This window comes from Mauremys reevesii, linkage group 1 (genome assembly GCF_016161935.1).
Source record: "Mauremys reevesii isolate NIE-2019 linkage group 1, ASM1616193v1, whole genome shotgun sequence".
Classification (NCBI taxonomy): Eukaryota; Metazoa; Chordata; order Testudines; family Geoemydidae; genus Mauremys; species Mauremys reevesii.
This window is the reverse complement of record NC_052623.1, coordinates 330,772,978-330,789,134: the sequence shown is the minus strand read 5'-3', so window position 1 is coordinate 330,789,134 and position 16,157 is coordinate 330,772,978. Positions and strand designations below refer to the sequence as shown.

The 16,157-nt window shown below is 44.9% G+C and overlaps 1 long non-coding RNA gene across 1 annotated transcript in view; it reads right to left on the bottom strand.

Annotated features, from left to right (window-relative positions):
* The window catches only part of LOC120390834, a 44,631-nt gene extending 28,832 nt beyond the window's left edge, over window positions 1-15,799 (bottom strand). The window contains exon 1 of the long non-coding RNA XR_005591153.1: window positions 15,665-15,799. This is a non-coding gene — a long non-coding RNA (uncharacterized LOC120390834). The remainder of the gene's footprint in view (window positions 1-15,664) is intronic.
* Between the last annotated feature and the right edge of the window lie 358 nt (window positions 15,800-16,157).

Here is a 16,157-nt window from a genome sequence, read left to right as displayed (position 1 = left end):
TCTTTAAAAAAGGGAAGGAGTAGGATCCGGGGAACTTCAGGCCAGTCAGCCTCACCTCAGTCCCTGGAAAAGTCATGGAGCAGGTCCTCAAGGAATCAATTCGGAAGCACCTAGAGGAGAGGAAAGTGATCAGGAACAGTCAGCATGGATTCACCAAGGGCAAGTCATGCCTGACTAACCTCATTGCCTTCTGTGAGGAGATAACTGGGTCTGTGGATGAGGGGAAAGCAGTGGACGTGTTATTCCTTGACTTTAGCAAAGCTTTTGATACGGTCTCCCACAGTATTCTTGCCAGCAAGTTAAAGTAGTATGGGCTGGATGATTGGACTAGATAGAATAGAACAGCTGAATAGAAAGCTGGCTAGATCATCGGGCTCAACGGGTAGTGATCAACGGCTCCATGTCTAGTTGGCAGCCGGTTTCAAGTGGAGTGCCCCAAGGGTCGGTCCTGAGGCCAGTTTTGTTCAATATCTTCATTAATGATCTGGAGGATGGCGTGGTCTGCACTCTCAGCAAGTTTGCAGATGACACTAAACTTGGAGGAGTGGTAGATACGTTGGAGGGTAGGGATAGGATACAGAGGGACCTAGATAAATTAGAGGACTGGGCCAAAAGAAACCTGATGAGGTTCAACAAGGACAAGTGCAGACTCCTGCACTTAGGACGGAAGAATCCCATTCACTGTTACAGACTAGGGACTGAATGGCTAGGAAGCAGTTCTGCAGAAAAGGACCTAGGGTTACAGTGGACGAGAAGCTGGATATGAGTCAACAGTGTGCCCTTGTTGCCAAGAAGGCTAATGGCATTTTGGGCTGTATAAGTAGGGGCATTGCCAGCAGATAGAGGGATGTGATCATTCCCCTCTATTCGACACTGGTGAGGCCTCATCTGGCGTACTGTGTCCAGTTTTGGGCCCCACACTACAAGAAGGATGTGGAAAAAATCGAAAGAGTCCAGCGGAAGGCAACAAAAATGATTAGGGGGCTGGAGCACATGATTTATGAGGAGAGGCTGAGGGAACTGGGGTTGTTTAGTCTCCAGGAGAGAAGAATAAGGGGGGGATTTGATAGCTGCTTTCAACTACCTGAAAGGGGGTTCCAGAGAGGATGGATCTAGACTGTTCTCAGTGGTACCTGATGACAGAACAAGGAGTAATGGTCTCAAGTTGCAGTGGGGGAGGTTTAGGTTGGATATTAGGAAAAACTTTTTCACTCAGAGAGTGGTGAAGCACTGGAATGGGTTGCCTATGGAGGTGGTGGAATCTCCTTCCTTAGAGGTTTTTAAGGTCAGGCTTGACAAAGCCCTGGCTGGGATGATTTAGTTGGGAATAGCTTTGAGCAGGGGGTTGGACTAGATGACCTCCTGAGGTCCCTTCCAAACCTAATATTCTATTATTCTATTGAGAGACCCACTCCAGAATACCCTATAGCCCAGTGGTTAGGGCACTCTTCTGGAAGCTGGGAGATCTAAATCTCTGCATCACATCAGGGAGGATTTGAATCCAGGTCTCCCACATGCTAGATGTGTGCATGAATCATTGGGATAAAGGGATCAGTTCCTATAGTATCTTTTGTGTGAGTTTAGATGTGCTCTGAGCATGCCTGCTAGTTCAGGCAGAAGGGAAGATAGGTGGGGAAACGCCTAATTTGTGAATCTGCTGGGTCTCAGGTGTGAGTTAGGTGCTGAGCTGCTGGGTGGTGTCCAGACTTAGTCAGTGGTGCACATGCCCAGCCACCAAAATGTAGGTATCTCTGGGACTTTAATGGTAGAAACTTAGCTAGGGACTTAAGGCACCTGCAGTGTTAGGCAACAGCTGAGAAGGGCTTTCGTGAATGCCAGACACACCTAAATGTTGGATTTAGGTGCCTAAAGTGGCCGTTATGGGTGCGATTCAAAAGCAGGCCTATCTGCTGTCATTTTAAAAACAGTGTCATCTCACACTGCTCAAGCCACATCCAGATGGAACAAACCAGCAGACATCCTTGCCTACATTAGCTGAGCAGTAGTGGGGAAATTTGCAATGATCCTAGTATAGCCACAGCTAATACAGTCAATGGCAAAATTCCCATTAACTTTAATGGATGCAAGAATGGTAAACTATCTGGGTTATCAACAGACCGCCACACAAACTCATCTGACATAAAGGGTGTATGTGGTAGTCATAACCAGTTTCAAGTAGACATATAATTCAAGTTGGTATTTCTCTCTGACAGCATAATGTCTCTGGTTAGGTATCAAAGTGCCAGCTAACACAGAGACACAACGCAGGAGATTCAAACAGAACTTTATTGTAGCCTGTCTCAGTTCACACTCCTGTACCTCCAGCTGGTTTACTTACTGGTGTGTGCCTCTGAAAAGCACAGTTCACTGCACTACTGACAGAGAGGAAGAGATAAGGAAGATCCTGAACTACATTTCATAGACTCATAGACTTTAAGGTCAGAAGGGACCATTATGATCATCTAGTCTGACCTCCTGCACAAAGCAGGCCACAGAATTTTACCCATCCACTTCTATAACAAACCCCTAACCTATGTCTGAGTTATTGAAGTCTTCAAATTGTGGTTTGAAGACCTCAAGCTGCAGAGAATCCTCCAGCAACTGACCCATGCCCCATGCTGCAGAGGAAGGCGAAAAACCTCCAGGGCCTCTGCCAATCTGCCCCGGAGGAAAATTCCTTCCCAACCCCAAATATGGCAATCAGTTAAACCCTGAGCATGTGGGCAAGACTCACCCGCCAGCACCCAGGAAAGAATTCTCTGCAGTAACTCAGATCCCATCCCATCTAACATCCCATCACAGACCAAAATTAATTGCCAAAATTAGGCTATCCCATCATACCATCCCTTCCATAAACTTATCAAGCTTAGTCTTAAAGCCAGATATGTCTTTTGCCCCCACTACTCCCCTTGGAAGGCTGTTCCAGAACTTCACTCCTCTAATGGTTAGAAACCTTCGTCTAATTTCAAGTCTAAACTTCCTAGTGTCCGGTTTATACCCATTTGTTCTTGTGTCCACATTGGTACTAAGCTTAAATAATTCCTCTCCCTCCCTAATATTAATCCCTCGGATATATTTATAAAGAGCAAGCATATCCCCCCTCAACCTTCTTTTGGTTAGGCTAAACAAGCCAAGCTCTTTGAGTCTCCTTTCATAAGACAGATTTTCCATTCCTCAGATCATCCTAGTAGCCCGTCTCTGAACCTGTTCCAGTTTGAATTCATCCTTCTTAAACATGGGAGACCAGAACTGCACACAGTATTCCAGATGGGGTCTCACCAGTGCCTTATATAACGGTACTAACACCTCCTTATCTTTGCTGGAAATACCTCGCCTGATGCATCCTAAAACTGCATTAGCTTTTTTAACGGCCATATCACATTGGCAGCTCATAGTCATCCTGTAATCAACCAATACTCCAAGGTCCTTCTCCTCCTCTGTTACTTCCAACTGATGTGTCCCCAATTTATAACTAAAATTCTTATTATTAATCCCTAAATGCATGACCTTGCACTTTTCACTATTGAATTTCATCCTATTACTATTACTCCAGTTTACAAGGTCATCCAGATCTTCCTGTATGATATCCCGGTCCTTCTCTGTGTTAGCAATACCACCCAGCTTTGTGTCATCTGCAAACTTTATTTGCACATTCCCGCTTTTTGTGCCAAGGTCAGTAATAAAAAGGTTAAATAAGATTGGTCCCAAAACTGATCCCTGAGGAACTCCACTAGTAACCTCCTTCCAGCCTGACAGTTCACCCTTCAGTACGACCCGTTGTAGTCTCCCCTTTAACCAGTTCCTTATCCACCTTTCAATTTTCATATTGATCCCCATCTTTTCCAATTTAACTAATAATTCCCCATGTGGAATCGTGTCAAATGCCTTACTGAAATCGAGGTAAATTAGATCTACTGCATTTCCTTTGTCTAAATAATCTGTTACCTTCTCAAAGAAGGAGATCAGGTTGGTTTGGCACGATCTACCTTTTGTAAAACCATGTTGTAATTTGTCCCAATTACCATTGACCTCAATGTCCTTAACTACTTTCTCCTTCAAAATTTTTTCCAAGACCTTACATACTACAGATGTCAAACTAACAGGCCTATAGTTACTCGGATCACTTTTTTTCCCTTTCTTAAAAATAGGAACTATGTTAGCAATTCTCCAGTCGTACGGTACAACCCCTGAGTTTACCGATTCATTAAAAAATTCTTGCTAATGGGCTTGCAATTTCATGTGCCAGTTCCTTTAATATTATTGGATGAAGATTATCTGGGCCCTCTGATTTTGTCCCATTAAGCTGTTCGAGTTTGGCTTCTACCTCAGATGTGGTAATATCTACCTCCATATCCTCACTCCCATTTGTCATCCGTCCATTATCCCTAAGCTCCTCATTAGCCTTATTAAAGACTGAGGCAAAGTATTTATTTAGATATTGGGCCATGCCTAGGTTATCCTTAACCTCCATTCCATCCTCAGTGTTTAGCGGTCCCACTTCTTCTTTCTTTGTTTTCTTCTTATTTATATGGCTATAGAACCTTTTACTATTGGTTTTAATTCCCTTTGCAAGGTCCAACTCTACATGGCTTTTAACCTTTCTCACTTCATCCCTACATGTTCTGACCTCAATAAGGTAGCTTTCCTTGCTAATCCTGCCCATCTTCCACTCCTTGTAGGCTTTCTGCTTTTTCTTAATCACCTCTCTGAGATGCTTGCTCATCCAGTTTGGTCTACAGCTCCTGCCTATGGTTTTTTTCCCCTTTCTTGGGATGCAGGCTTCTGATAGTTTCTGCAGCTTCGACTTAAAGTAATTCCAGGCCTCCTCCGCCTTTAGATCCACAAGTTCTTCAGTCCAATCCACTTCCCTAACTAATTTCCTTAATTCTTTAAAGTTAGCCCTTTTGAAGTCAAAAACCCTAGTCCCAGATCTATTTTTGTTTATCCTTCCATCTAGTTTGAACTGAATTAGCTCATGATCACTTGAACCAAGATTGTCCCCTACAACCATTTCTTCTATGAGGTCCTCGCTACTCACCAAGACCAAATCTAAAATGGCATCCCCTCTTGTTGGTTCTTCAACTACTTGGTGAAGAAATCCATCAGCTATCACATCCAGAAAAATCTGAGCCCTATTATTGTTACTAGCACTTGTCCTCCAGTCTATATCTGGGAAGTTAAAGTCTCCCATGATCACACAATTCCCACTAGTGTTTACTTCATTAAAAACATTAAAGAGGTCTCTATCCATCTCCAAATCAGATCCCGGCGGTCTGTAGCACACCCCAAGCACTGTCTCGGGAGGCTCTAGTAGCTTTCTTTCCCAGTGTGATTTTTGCCCAGACAGACTCTGTCTTATCAATTCCATCACTTCTTATTTCTTTACAGTTAACCTCATCATTGATATACAATGCTACTCCACCACCTTTGCCTTTATTTCTGTCTTTCCTAAACAGCACATAGCCTTCAATACCTGTCATGACTACTATTCCACCATGTTTCTGTTATCCCTATAATATCCGGTTTCACTTCCTGCACCAGTAGCTCTAGTTCAGCTTGAACTGGGCTAATAATCCAAGAGTTACTTTTGCATATAAACAGTAGTAGTATACAGATTTGATATATTTATATGGCATTCCACTTTTCTAAACTTCGTAACTGCTTCTATATTTAAGGTCATCCTCGTAATAGTAACTTAAATTGGGTAGTGGGGAATATATGAGCTGGAAAGTTTTCCTGATTCATTTTAAAGAAAATTAGACATGTCAATTTTATTTTGCAGGAAGTAATGTGGTGATGCAAGTTAATGTCTAAGTGGTTTGTGAGATAGAATCAGAAATAACAGCTGAGTAAAATAAAGTTACTGTGTAATAAGTCATGCAGTCTTGTGATATTTCACAGGTTAATGCAGAAGTCAACCTCTATCACCAGTTAGCATTTCTATACTGTGTTGCTCTAAATATATGATCAAAATAAATATTGTAGGAAAATTCTGATTCAAGGGAACAAATTTTGCCATTGGCAGCCAACATCAGGTTCTCAAAGAGTGTGCTGATGTGCAGGATTCAGAGCTTGCTTTTTTTATATAGGCAAAACAAGGGGATACAGCATGTTCATCACAGACTTAGTTAGCAAGCAGTGGTTTAGTTGTCATACAAGTTGCAAAGTGATTTTGTTCTGATAAAACCCAAACTCTCTACTAAGATCTTCAGTGTACTATTCCATCTATTCCATTCCTTCCATACATGGTTTTGTCGCCCTTCTTGCCATTCCAAGTTCCTTAACCCTTCTACAAAATAGGTTTTCTTAGGAGTACAAAGATTGAGTCATAAAAGTATTTTCCTTGAGACATATTAATTAATGACCTACAAGCAAGAAAACTGAGGAGGTGGTCAAGGAGTGATCAATGTTTGCATCTTGTGGCATTCACTTCAGTCATACAACTGAAATTTAGAAGCAGCGAAGTTTTAAAGCAATTGTTCAGTGTTACACATTTCACAGGACCTCCCCTGTGCCAGAAAACTGGAGTCTGTAGACTGCTTACAAGCTATGCATCTGAAGATTGCACTTGTTGAAGCAAGAGGTGCAGATAGCTGTTAATTACCAGCAACTGACAATAATGGCTTCCCAAATGATGATCTCACATGAAGGTCAAGAAATTATCTGCCTTTCCTTTCCTATCCTGGACTTGTACATAGCCATGCACAATGCCCTCATTTCAGATGTCAAAACTGTATATATAACATACAGCTCTAATGTGTGTGGTTGTTTTTTTTCTGTAGTGCAACATAAAAGACAATTGTGGTGCACTGAGGACACTGTTGGAATTGCAAGCCAGCACTTTAAGAGGTGGGTGGGGGGGGGAGGGGAAGGGGAAGGGGAAGTCCTGGTCTTGCAGGCTTGAGGGCTCAGTAGTGAAGAGTGTGAGCTGGGCCTAGCAGAGTCTGCCTGCAGACAGCCAGCATAAAGCAAGGTGGGGTGAGTTATACCTTTCTGGTTTTGGAGGACAGAATTCTAAGAAATAAAGCAGTGTTATGTTGCAACCTTCCAGCAAGAGTATTTATGGTTTTTATCATAGGTGCTGACTCCTGGGGCACCCACGGGGAAAAATTAGCAGGTGCTCTGCACCCACTGGCAGCCAAGCTCCCCCCTCCTCGCCTGCTTCTCCCCACACAAGTGTGCTGTGTCCACGCTCCTCCCCCTCCCTCCCAGTGCTTCCAGCCCATTTCCGGGAGGGAGGGGGAGGAGCGGGGACGTGGTGTGCTCAGGGGAGGAGGCGGAGAAGAGGCGGGGCAGGGGTGAGGACTTAGGGAAAGGGGGTGGAATGGGGCGGAAAGGGGGCAGGGACTTTTGGGAAGGGGTGGAATGGGGGTGGGGTGAGGATGGTGCAGGGGTGGGACGAGGTGGAGCAGGGGCGGGTCCAGGGGCACGGGGGGCGAGCACCCACCGGGCAGAGGGGAAGTCGACGCCTATAGTTTTTATCTAACTTTTCTGTGTGTATGCTCTGCACCCAACAACAACAAGAAGTTCTACAAACTGTTGTATCCTTGGGGCAGCCGGTGTAGGAAGCAATCACTTGAGGCCAGAGAGCAGACAGCTAACCAAAACCTCCATTTTATTTACAGAGACAGAGAGCTCACTCAGCCGGTTGAAACCGGCTGAGCTATCCCTTAATAGTCTAACTCAGTTGCCATAGTAACAAAACCCATGACAACCAAATACACAACATATTCCTCCCCCCCTAATAAGAACATCCCCTAAATAAAACACACACTAAACTAGAGAAGGAGGGTAGACTGCCTCCATTCCCGACTAAACCCTGGGGATTATTTTGCCCCATAACCGTGGGTTCGCCCTAACTAAAGATCCAGCCGATGAGGAGGCCTTCTGTCTCTAGGTGGATTACGGCGAACTTCTGGTGTTGTTGCACCCGAAAGTACTAGGGGCTCAGGGTCCGCAGCACGAATAGGTGAGGAGGTGGTACCCCTTTGCCCAGCACGAGCTGATATCTCAGCTGCCGGCAGTAATGGAGGAGAACAGTCAGGAACAGGTGACTCATGATTCGGTGTCTCACCAGGAGGGTGAAGTCAGACCCTCAACTGCAGATGGGTCCTGAAGACTGGCATGACCTGGCAACAGCTGATCTACATGTCGCCGCCAGGTAAGATTCTCTGCAGTCCGGACTGTATAGGAAACAGGTCCTGTTTGAGTGATGACTGTGGCCGGGACCCATTTATCTCTGGAAGTATAATTCCGAGCCAAAACTGGCTGCCCTGGGCTAAAGGTTCGGTCTTTTGCTCTGGGTGCCCGTCTGATGACTTGATATTGCTGCTGATGTTGCACAGTTTGTCTGGGTTCAGAAGGTTTCAGCAGATCAAAGCAAGTGCGCAGCTGTCGTCCCATCATTAGAAAGGCTGGGGAAGCCTGGGTCGTAGCATGAGGTGTGTTTCTATAGGAAAGTAAGAAGATATCCAGACGCTTTTGAATGGAGTGTTGTCCCTTTGCTGATTTCAAAGCGTTTTTCATTGTCTGCACAAATCTTTCAGCTAATCCGTTGGTGGACGGATGATATGGTGCTGACGTGATGTGGTGTATCCCATTTGCCTTCATAAAATTTTGAAACTCCTGAGAGACAAACTGCGGTCCGTTGTCGCTCACAAGTTGTTCTGGCAGACCAAAACGACTAAAGAGTCCTCGTAGTTTTTGGATAGTACTCTCTGCAGTAGTGGACTGCATTATAGAGACTTCTGGCCATTTAGAATGGGCATCTACTGCCACCAAGAACATGCTTCCTTCAAGGGGGCCAGCAAAGTCAACGTGAATACGTTGCCACGGGTTTTCAGGCCAGTCCCATGGGTGTAGGAGTGCCCACTGGGGTGCATTTCTTACACCCTGACATGACATACAAGCTTTTGCCTTCTCTTCAATAGCACCGTCCAATCTAGGCCACCAAAAATAGCTTTGTGCAACTTCCTTCATGCGCACTATTCCACAGTGACCGGAATGTAGCTGTTCTAACATCTGTGATCTCAGGGGTGGTGGAATAATGACACGCCTCCCCCACAACAAACAACCAGATTGGACCGATAACTCCGTCCGCCTGGACATGTAGGGAACAAGGTCGGGTGAGACTGGAGAGGTTTGTCGAGATTTTCCATGCATCACCAGGTCCATAACTTGGGATAATACTGGGTCAACGCGGGTTGCCTTCTTTATCTGAGCAGCAGTGATGGGTGTATTCTCTACCTGTTCAAAGTAGAAGATTTCCTTTTGGGCACTATCTTGATGTTTGACCGGTAAAGGCAACTTTGAGAGGCCATCTGCATTGCCGTGCAGAGTGGATTTCCGATATTTGATTTCATATGTGTGTGCAGAAAGTATCAATGCCCAACGTTGCATACGACTAGCAGCTAATGGGGGAATGCCTGTGTAGGGTCCAAAAATTGATGTCAGAGGTCGATGGTCTGTAAGAAGAGTAAACTTTCGCCCAAACAGGTACTGATGAAACTTCCTAATTCCAAAAACAATTCCTAATGCCTCATGTTCAAATTGGGCATAGTTAGTTTCTGCTTTGCTTAGAGTGCGTGAAGCAAAAGCAATAGGTCTTTCTTCTCCCGAAGGCATAATGTGTGACACGACCGCTCCCACTCCATAAGGGGAAGCATCACAGGCCAATTGCAGGGGTAAGGATGGATCAAAGTGCGTTAGAACTTCAGAATTTAACAATGCATCCTTAGCTTTGTTAAATGCAACATCACAGGCTTCAGTCCACTTCCAGGCCTTGTTCTGCCCAAGGAGCTCATGAAGTGGTTTTAGCAGTGTGGCTAACTGTGAGATGAACTTTCCATAATAGTTCAGTAGTCCTAGAAATGAGCGTAGCTGGCTTACATTTCGAGGTGGGAGAGCCTCCACAATAGCTTTAACTTTTGCAGGGGCCTTATGAAGACCTGCAGAATCGATGATGTGTCCCAAATATTCAACAGAGGGCTTGAAGAATTCACACTTGTCTTTGTGAACTCGTAGGCCATACTCTTCCAGTCTTTGTAGGGTAGCCTCTAAATTCTTTAAGTGATCCTCTTCATTTCTTCCAGTGACCAGGATATCATCCAGATAGCACTGAACTCCTGACAAGCCACACAAGATCTGGTCCATAGCTCTCTGGAACAGGGCGGGAGCCGATGTGATTACGAATGGTAGGAGACAGTATCGATAAAGCCCCTTATGAGTCACTATAGTCAACAGCTCTTGGGACTTTTCATCGACGTGCATCTGTAAATATGCTTGACTCAGATCAATCTTACTGAACTTTTGTCCCCCAGCCAGGCCTGCGAAGAGGTCATCGATGTGGGGACGCGGGTATTGCTCTGCACACAACACTGGGTTGACAGTGACTTTAAAATCACCGCAAATCCGGAGAGCCATCTTTCTTCACTATTGGAATGATAGGAGTGGCCCATGAGCTATGGGTAACTGGTATTAGGACTCCATTGGTGACCAGGCGCTCCAGGTCTGCTTCAACTTTTGGCCTGATGGCATATGGCACAGTTCGGGCTTTCAGATATTTTGGTGGACTGCCAGGTTTAATGTTCAATGTCACAGTGATTCCCTTCATACTTCCCAAATCATCTCCAAAAACAGCATGTTTCCTTAGTATAGGGGTTAGACTGGTTTCTTCTTTAGTCATCCGGTGCACTTCTGCCCAGTTCAGCTGAATCTTCCCAAGCCAAGACCTACCCATTAAGGCTGGGTAGTCACCTCTCACCACAAACAGTGGCAATTTAGCTGCCTGTCCATTGAGCTCCACCTTAACATCAATAGTGCCCAACATGGGCACAGCTTCACCTGTATATGTCTTCAGAACAGTTTTTGTTGCCTTAAGCGGAAGATGCTGTAGCTTTTCCTTATACACAGTCTCCGGAACCAGCGAGACAGCTGCACCGGTGTCTAGTTCCATGCGTATAGGTTTGCCCTCCAATAAGGGGGTTACCCAGTATTCATATGAGCCCGCTGCCAAAGACAAAACATGCAGTGGCACTTCCTCTTGTGAGGAGGTGTCACCTTGATCATCCTGGGTCTGCTCTAGGGTATGCAAGGTTCCTCTTTTTGTCGGCCAGACCACAGGCCTCTTTTTCTTTTGTTTACAGGCATACTCAATGTGTCCCTTTTGCCACAGTGTCGACACACCAGGTCCTTACACCAGCATTCTGATGCCTGGTGACCCAGCTACCACAGCGGTAACATTCTTGACTCTGCACCGTTTTGTGAGTCAGTTCTTGTGACACTTTTGCACCCTAGGGGATGCACCGATGTATTGTGCCTCCTTGTAGCCAGTTCCATGGAGAGCAATATCAACAGCCTTCTGTAATGTAAGCTGAGCCTCTGTCAGTAGGCGCTTCCGTATAGCTTCACTGCAGAGGCCACACACTAACCTGTCACGCAGGGCATCATTTAACATCTCTTTAAATTCACAGTGTTCTGCTAGCTTTTTAAAATGGCTACAAATTGTACAACTGTTTCATCTTCCTTTTGGTCTCTTTTGTGGAACCTATATCTTTCAGCAATTACCAGTGGTTTTGGGGAGAAATGAGACCCCAGGATTTCCACAATGTCACTGTAAGATTTAGTCTCAGGCTTAACAGGGTGTAGTAAGCTGCGTAGCAGAGAGTAGGTTTTAGCCCCTACAACAGTTAAGAATATTGGCACCTTCTTCGCTTCTGTAATGTCATTTGCAATACCAAAAACCTCAAAACGCTCAGTATACACATGCCACTGCTCTGTATTCTCATCAAAAGGCTCCAGGGGCCTGGTCAGAGTAGCCATGATTTTTAGTTTCACTTTCACAGTCAGTGCAACAAGCAGCTTTTTTTCTTTGTTTGGTCTTTACCTTGACTTCTACTTCCTTCTGTTACTGGAGCAGCACCAGGATCCCATCCTCGTCGCCAGTGTTGTATCCTTGGGGCAGCCGGTGTAGGAAGCAATCACTTGAGGCCAGAGAGCAGACAGCTAACCAAAACCTCCATTTTATTTACAGAGACAGAGAGCTCACTCAGCCGGTTGAAACCGGCTGAGCTATCCCTTAATAGTCTAACTCAGTTGCCATAGTAACAAAACCCATGACAAGCAAATACACAACACAAACATATCAAATATATTAGAAAGAAGAAGGAAAGCATAGGTCCATTAGTTAATGGGGAAGGTGGGCAAATAATGGATGACACAGAAGGCAGAAGTGCTTAGTTTACTTCAATCTTCTTTAAAAGAGTTAATTGTGACCAAATGCTTAACACAAATAATATTAACAAGGGGGAAGAAACACAGGCACGAATAGGGGAAGAATAGGTTAAAAATATTTAGATAGGTTAGATGTATTCAATAAGCAGGGCCCAATGAAATTCACACTAGAGTAACTAAGGAACTCGCTAAAGCAATCTCTGAATCTTTAGCCATTATCTTTGAGGACTTGTGGAGGATGGAAGATGGTCCAGATGACTAGAGAAAGGCAAACATAGTACCTACATTCAAAAAGGAGGAAAAGGACTTGGGAAATGATAGACCAGTCAGCCTAACTTTGATAGCCAGAAAGATACTGGGAAACAAATAATTAAACAAACAATTTGTAAGCATCTAGAAGATTACAAGGTGCTAAGTAGGGCCCTGAGAAAATTGTGATTTTCTGGAAATCGCAAAATTAGCCTTAGACCATGATTTTTCCAACAGCAGTGAGGCAAAAGTGAGAATTCACATATGCCAGTCTCATGTTTGGTGAGGCTTACAGATGCTCATTCCTCCTTCCCCCAATGCTATTTTGACAGCAGGAGAGCCAATGGGTGTGCAGGGTGGAAGCGTTGCAAGGAAATGGTTTCCGAGGAGCCCTGTATAAAGTTGCTGCTGCTGCACTCCAGCCACCCTCTCCGTGGCCACCAGGAGTAGGTATCAGCAGAGGGGGAGACCTGGGGACAGGTAAAGGAGGGCATGGGGAGGGAGAGTTAGGGAGATGAGACAGGTGGTGGGGCAGCCGGGTGAGGGGTGGAGGTGGATGGGGGGAAGGTTGAAGGGCTGTGGGGGAATGGGAGGCTGGTGAGAGGCTTGGGGGATGGGACAGGTGGAGGCGGTAGCTGGGTGAGGTGCCAGGGGGAGCTGAGTGAGGAGTCTCAGGAGACAGGACAGGATGGATGAAGGGTGAGCTGGGTGAGGGGCAGGGAGGACAGCAGTTATGGGGAGGGACTGTGAGCTACACCAAGCATGAAACCAGTGCTTATGGATGCCAGCTTCCACCTGCCACTGTTGGACAAATTGCAGCAGTTCAGGAGGCACTCAGCAACCGGTTTTATGCAAGGCACAGGAATCAGCACTGCTACTGCTTGGAACCTCAGCAACTGTAGCCTCAGTGGGAAGGTGGAAGAATGTGCTCCAAGCGGCAGCAGCGCTGGCTCCTGTGCCTTGCATAAAACCATTCACCAAGTCCCCTCCCGACCTCCTCTGCAATCTGCTGTGATTTTTCAAACAGCAGGGAGATGGAAGTGGCTATCCGCGCATGTCTGTCTCTAGCTATTGGAAAAATTGCAGCAGTCTGAGGAGGACCAGGTTTTATGCAAAAGGAATGCAGCAGTGACTTTTAATTGACTGTATTCTGTGCATATCTTGTGAAAATCATTACTTCACCCATGACAATGTTGTGATTTTTTTTGTTCAGTTTTGAGCATCACACTTTAAGAAAGATGTGGACAAACTGGAGAGGGACAAGAAGGGAGCAACAAAAAAGATAAGTTCAGAAAACATAACCTGTGAGGAAAGGTTGAAAGAATTGGGTATGTTTAATCTAGAGAAGAGAAGGGGTGGGAGGAGAAAGGAAATGTGATAATACTCTTCAAATATGTAGAAGGTTATTATAAAGAGAATGGTGATCAACTGTTCTTCATGTCCACTAAGGATAGGAAAAGAAGTAATCTGTTTAGTTTGCAGAAAAGGTGATCTAGGTTACATATTAGCAAAACTTTCTAACTCTAAGGATAGTTAAGAACTGGTTATCTAGAGAGATTACTAAATCCCTGTCACTGAAGGATTTAAGAACAGGTTAGACCAGGGGTCAGCAACCTACAGCACGCGTGCCAAAGGTGGCACATGAACCGATTTTGCCTGGTATGCGGCTGCCAGCCAGGGTCCCGGCTGCTGGCCCCACTCAGCCTGTTGCCAGCTGAGTGAACAGAACCCTAGGCTGGCAGGCGGCTGAGTGGGGCCGGCGGCTGGGACCCTGGGCCAGCAGCAGGCACACCCCTGGCTTCCCCCTGACCGCACTCAGGTGCATCAGCATCAGTATTGCGAACATCTGCAATAGCAGTTGTATATTCAGTAGATGAATACTGTGCACCGGTATGGAGCAGATGCAACCCCCATATGTGACTTGTGGATGCCAGGCTGAATACAGCGATGTGGTGCATCATGGGAACCTTTAAGCTGACTCTAACACCATGGCTACCTATTCTGTCTAACATCGCTCCCTTGCTGATAAGCCGAACTGCTGTGACATTCCACGAAGGTCAGCGAATGCAGGAAAATAGATGTCTTCCTATCCACCAAGACTTTGACAATACCCCCCGCAACATCTTAAGTCCTGCAAGCCTTTCTGGGATCATTCGTTTAGCCTCATGAAATCAGGCTATGATCAGAAGGAGACTTAGAAAGCAGATTGGGCTAAATCAGACTTAAAAAATAAGCACCCTGTGCCGGATCCCACACAGAAGGTTCCTGGGTTTGACCTTCCATGGTCATTTTGGTCAACTCTGAACTGAATCCGCACCAACCATAGTAGATGTGGACATCTAATGCACAAATGGAAAATCAAGGATGCCCTGGTGTGCGAGTGTAGTTACCCACGACAGACCATTGAACATATGACTAACTACTGCCCAATTTATAAATATGAAGGAGGCATCACTGCAATAAATTCTCCTACTGCTGATGTAGCCATTTGGCTCTATCAACTTCAGGTGAAATTGTAATTGCTGCTTTACACCAGTCATACGAAAAAAGTGTCATCTGCAAATATTTTTGTGATTTTTGTTTTCCTCCAGGTCATTGATAAAATGGCATTGGGCCACGAATAGATTGCTACGGGACCCTACTAGAAACACCTCCATAGGATAATTCTTCATTTACAATTATTTTTTGAGTTCTATCAGTCAATGCTTTTTAAATCTTTGGTGCTGGCCTTGGCTTGTATGTTTTAGTCTTTTGCCTACCAGATGTCTGTCTTAAATCCAGTTCTCAACTCACTATTATTTTGAAGTACTCCTTAAGAAAGTGTATTCAGGGGATTCATTATCAGAAACTTCTGATTCAGAATTAGAGATTAAAAATGAATCAACTGAAGAGTCAGAGGAAATACCTGCTTTATGTTTATTTTAACTTTTTCTTGTAAGAGAGACTTGAGACCTTTTTAAAGGAGGGCTTGTTTTTACTTTAGTCAAACTTTTTATTGGGAATGTTTGACTCTCTAATTTTCTTCCTCCTTATTGGTGTGAAAACTATTCCTGACAGGTCACCTCACAGTGACCTTAGTCTGAGAAGATGATACAGGCCTTTAAGAAGCTGGGGAACTTACAAGGCATTCATAAAAAATATTAACCAGGTCTCTGTCATGCCCCCTTTCTTTGTCTTCACTTACCAGCACTGGGAGCTCCTGAAGATGTGGCATAGAATCAGTTCTGTTTGATTATGTCTGCTGTGTTCTCCTTCATTGAAGCAATACCCCAATATTCATTTATGACTGCTTTAGGGTTCTTTTTGCTGGCAGAGACATGTCGCACTACTGGTTGAGGTCTAGTATCCTTGTAAAAATTTTTTTTCAGTCTAAGCCCTAATGTTGCAATCAGGTGCTTGTAATCAGATCCCTGCACCTGTGCTGAATTCCATTCAGTTCAGTGGGGCTCCATGCTGACAGAAGGGTCGACCTGCCACATCAGCTTGCAGACTCAGAGGTCTAAATCTGACATATGTCATTTTGCAGTGGGGGAACAGGGGATTAAGAAAGGAGTTACTTAAAAATCAAGGTGAAGGGAATGTAGCATTATAAGACTTCATGTTTCATTTGGATCCTTCTCAAGTTAAAAGATGCTTACCTTTTTTCAGATACATCTATCCTGCCAACTGTTTTATGG